The sequence below is a fragment of the Patella vulgata genome, chromosome 9 (assembly GCF_932274485.2).
Source record: "Patella vulgata chromosome 9, xgPatVulg1.2, whole genome shotgun sequence".
NCBI lineage: Eukaryota > Metazoa > Mollusca > Gastropoda > Patellidae > Patella > Patella vulgata.
In genome coordinates this window covers 15,166,759-15,171,968 of record NC_065887.2, presented here as the reverse complement: position 1 = coordinate 15,171,968, position 5,210 = coordinate 15,166,759, and the positions used below count along the sequence as shown (strand labels likewise).

Sequence of the window (5,210 nt, the reverse complement as noted above, 5' to 3'; positions counted from 1 at the left end):
TATACTTCGCCAACCACTTCGTCTTTCCTATATTTGTCTTAGTGGGAGCAAAAACTTTGACTTTAATCGTCTTTTTATTTATATTTCCAATCAGATGTGTGCAGAGAGTGGGAAAAGTGGGGCGGGGCGGGGGGGGGGGGGCGATAGACCCCGGTCATACATTTCAGGGGGAGGGTAAGGGCATCCAATCAAACAGTGTAATTAATTTTTTTTTTTTTTTTTTTTTTTAAATTTGAATATCGCTATTAATAAGCTGCCCTGCTTTGATCGGTTTTGACATATTTAAAAAAAGTCTTCATTTCTCACATTTCTCAGTACTAGCCCCTATACTTGAGTCTTGAGGCGTGCAATGAAGGAGTTAGCCTCAAGCATCACCAATCCTCTGTAAGGCCGAAGACCACTTTCGATCAGATTTTCGCCCAACTAACCGTACTGGACAATCGTTCGATTTTCCCGCGAAATTTTAAATGGAAAGTTTTGTTTTTTGTTTGAAAATTCTTAAAAGAATAAAACGTATAAGTGCCGCTGTTGTGCACAATTTTCCTCTTCGTTGCACGCTCAACAAAAGGGGGCGAAATGGCCATATGTCTGACCCAGTGAAGAAATCATAAAACGCCATTACTTTCATTTTTAAACCCTGTCAACCAGAAGTTATGGTAATGAAATATACAGTTCTAGAACTTAAGAAAAGCTGCATTCAGAAACTCGAGTGTTCTTCTATTCGACAACAATTTGCGAAAATTGAAGGCGTTCATTATTCTACACGGTTGTTGTATATTGGCCCGAGTAACCCATTTACCCTTGAAATCACTTTTGTGGGATAAGCTCTTGTCGAATGACCATCTCTGAACTATTGTGTAACCATTCATAACTTTATGATTGAACACAACGCCTTTTATGTGGCTGCGTGCGGATTAAACAGTTAATCTGGGATTTGCCCCCTTGATCCCCAGATCGATTTCAACCACTGTTAGCTGAGAAAATGAAATCGTATTGTGTAGCAGATTGCGGTTAAATTTTTTTCGGTTACTTCGTAATATTTGAGGACCACCATCAATTCAATCACGCTTCTACCACCAGATTAGGATTAAGAAAAAATCGAATGCCATACAAAATATTGGCACGTGATTCCACAATATCTTTGTTCTTCTTTCACTTTATTTATTTAAGCTTGACGGACTGGGTTACACTGATCTTTGTTTTTTTTAATATTAACCGAGAACATGTTGTTTTGAGTACACTTGATATTTTTATTTAAAGTGACGGTCTTTCAGTAAAACAAATATTGATTTTTTTTCTCCCAGATATTAGATGCAAGGGAGGATCTCTAATTTTTTTTAAAACTGTTAATTAAATTGCACACTATGCATTTCTAAAATTCAAACATTTCACGTTTATAAATTAGGTCAGACTGTTCTCTATTCTCGAAGGATGTTATTTTTATTAGCCGGGAACATGTTGTTTGAAAACACTTCAGTTTAAAGTGATAGTCCTTCTGAAAAGATATAATCAAAAAATGGTTTTATTTTTTTTTAAAAAATAATAAATAAATAAAAATATGCAATGTCGTTTGACATTTTTTTTTAAAACATCAACTTTATGAATTAACCTAGACGCTATGTACGTTTAAATGTTGAAACATTATTTTAAAGGGACAATAACACTCTTGCTGTCTTGAAAGCTCCAGAAAATAAATAATATCTCTATCTAAGTACTAGATGTTTAAGTGTCCTAATGTTGTGTAAATTATCGATTACATCCTATTTTACTTGTCCAGAGGGTTCGAAAATATTTTTAAATCGAAGTTTCATTTGAAAAGGTTTACGTTAGACGTTTCAAACCATTATGTTGAATTTTTCAAAATTTTTAAATAAGGTGTGTTAAGATGAAATTTGTATCATCAATTAATTGAAATATTCTAAAATAGTACAATTTGTTGACCAGAATAAAAATTGAGACACATTATTCATTTACAACAAGAGTGGTATTGAGCCTTTAAGGAGCAGGTACATTCAATATCCAAACGTGTGGTTAGCCTGCTCTTGTGTGTATATATTTGTTAATTAATCGCGAACGGGGTTTCTTGAGTGCACAAACGTTACTTGAGTAGGCAGAGTTCACTATAAATTTGACAGTACCCCTGAAAAGATAAATATGAAAGAAAATACACTGTAGAAGAGAGGACGTGGGATATTGGATAAAATCGACAATTACTCGCGCAATTTTAGGCATACGATCCACAGGATCAAATCAATATCTGCATTAATATAATATCTAAGATATGTGGGGCGCAGTTTTAGACCACCTGCACCCACCCCAGCAATACAATATTAAGAACACAGGTGCCTCTTTCAAATATATTTTTTTTAAATATTTTTCATATACTGCATTATGCACAGAAAAACCTAAATATCAGAGGTGTTTTCATAATAATACACAGGTAGAATCTATTATACATGTATTTACATGTATATTATACCCGTTTGAAATGGTTATACGCTTTCAAATATACGGAACACGTGGACATGCCTTTACTGTTATACACACTTTCGTTGAACGTTTTGTTATGCTTATACGCATTCCAATATACGGAAATGCGAGTAAGCTTTTACTATTATACACATCCATTTTCTACACAGTTTTATTCAGGATATATACAAAGTTGTCTGAAGCTGTGTATAAGCTTCAAATAAAGTTTTCAGTTTCATTATCATATTATGAATATGTGTAGTGCTCATATACATAAATTGTACTACACATTATTATGATTTTGCTTTCAGTTTTATTATCATTATATATTATATGTGTAGCGTTCATAAATTTCACTACACAATAATGTATTCATATGTATATTTCATCAGTGTATATTATGTTTCAACAATTATACATACTCGTATTTACGAACAGTTGTCTGTAACTATGTATAAACTTCATATACAGTTTTCAGTGTTATTATCATAGTATATTTGTGTAATGTCCATAACATAAATTACATAATTTCGACTCTATATTAATGGTAAACAGTTACACATATTCGTATATACAGACAGTTTTATTATTTATACACAATTATACACAGTTCAAAATACACATATCAATTTGCTATAAACACTTTATCTAAAACAATGTGGTCTTAAATTTTGAAAAACATTCATTTTCGAGTTTATTTTTATTTACAGAAAAAAGACTTTTGAATTTGTCAATTCTAATCTTCGGATATCTTTTGGAGACCAGTAATTTGCTCTTTTCCGGATTGTTTTCTTCTTCAAATGGATCAAAGCGGTTGACTTATTAAATTTGTAATCAAAATTTGGGCTTAATTTTCTCAGTTTTTGTTGAATGAAAGATTTTCTTTGGTACAACTGAGAGCATCCCATATTCTCCTGTCCTCGGGTTTCTAAATGTATTACTAATTATATAAATCATATGCCCACTCTGTAACCACTTGTACGTACCTGAATTTAAATGAAATTTCTAAATTTCATTTAAAATATTAAGCATTCGCATTCGAAAAATTCTTAATAAGAACTAAAATATAATTTTAAAATCTGATTCTAAAATATAAATATCTAATAAGATATTACCGTTTCTTTACAAATGATCAAATAAACCATGTTTGTTCTATTGTCACAGGAATTTCTATTGTCACAGGAATATGTTCAATGTTAGGATTAATATTCCTTGCTATTTTATACGCTTTGATGTTAACTTTTCCAATTTTCATACGCATCTTCAGCTTCAATCATGGTTTGACATTCTGTTAATATATTTTTTTTCCTTTCTGTTATTTCAAAGATATTATTTTAATATTTGCACATCAATACCGGTTTAGTTTTTAATGCGTATTCTATGGATTTACATATAGATTTTTTACCTGCAGCAGACTGCACTGTGTCGGTTCGATCAAAGACTACAGTGCTAGATTTCCCGTTAGGTAAACTGCAAATGAAATGCATAGAAAAAATTATTAAGGAGTCAAGAAGTGGCAGAAACGAGAACGGGTTATCCGATATAAAAGCAAACAAGATTTAATAAATTCAAGCGTTATCTTAGTTGTATAAAGGACTATTATTATACCCGATCCACGAACTCTAATCTTCACTCGCGTATTGATCATTTGGCGCGGACGACAGGTTGACGCTTCGTTCTGTCTGTGAATATACTTCTACCTGTGTAGCCCCTGTCAGTAGGCGTGACCTAGCATACATAGGTCACCCATCTTCATACAATAGTGCCGGTGTTAAAACCAACTCATCCATGACGCCCTGCAAACACGAGTCGTACCTTTGAAGCTGTCAATCACTAGACCACACCCTGCGGTCGTCGATCCGTGCCTCGCACGTGCCATTTTACGTCAATCAAAAGGTGTTGCTCAGGTAACGATTGTCAAGGTTCAGAAACGCCGTTTAATTTTTGTGATTCGGAAAGGTATAAATCAGGTAGCGGATGGAGACGGAAATCAGAAGTAATCGCCTAAGCTAACAGGAAGGATATCATCTTGTTGAATATTTCCGCTACCAGACGATACCTGAACAGCAGACGTACCTCATCCAGTAAAGAGAGAAATTTTCTACAGGTACATTTTTCGTTTTAAAGTTTCCCTAAAGAGACGCCTCAATTTATTGTGTCTTTTTCAAAGTTTTGGAAGATGTGCAGAGTTTAGCAGTTGTCAGAAAAAACTTCAGATAATATTTAGTATTAGCGTTATAGACTCAAGGTTGAACTTTTACCAGTCATCATGTATGCAAATACGTACGCCACTGAGATTCCAGCCACTTCAGCAGATTGGTCAACTGATATGAGCAGTTATCTTACGGAACTCATCCCAGCAGTGTCTTTTCCAGAACCCGCTCCTACTAATATGTACAACGAAACCAGCCATTTTGACAGCATGAATTTTTTTCCTGAACAAGTTATGGGAATGAACGTGCATTCGGTTTCCCCTTCCTTCAGTGAAGTGTCATCGGATAAATCAGATTCCGGTTGCTATAGTGACGATTCAAATTCCATGTCAGGTGGCTGGGGTTCCCAGAGTTACGGAGCGTGCAATCAAATGCAAGACTCTTTCGATCAGGGATTTGCGATGTCATTTGGGCAGTATCCATCTTCGTCAGGCACTATTACTCAAGCACAAGCACCCAAGAAACGTCGACGACGAAAGCAGACTCCCGTACAGAGAGGGGCAGCCAACTTGAGAGAAAGGAAGAGGA

General features: G+C 34.5%; 1 long non-coding RNA gene across 3 annotated transcripts; it reads right to left on the bottom strand.

Moving 5' to 3' along the window:
• Positions 1-1,206: 1,206 nt before the first annotated feature.
• On the bottom strand, positions 1,207-4,297 carry LOC126832177 (uncharacterized). 3 transcript variants are annotated; one of them, XR_007684572.2, is made up of 3 exons: positions 4,170-4,297; positions 3,875-3,939; positions 1,207-1,495 (listed from the first exon to the last, which is right to left on the bottom strand). It is a non-coding gene; the product is annotated as an uncharacterized LOC126832177 (long non-coding RNA). The 3 variants fall into 3 exon arrangements; XR_007684573.2 differs by having other exon boundaries at positions 4,078-4,187; XR_007684574.1 differs by lacking the exon at positions 1,207-1,495 and adding an exon at positions 3,298-3,455.
• Positions 4,298-5,210: the final 913 nt, after the last annotated feature.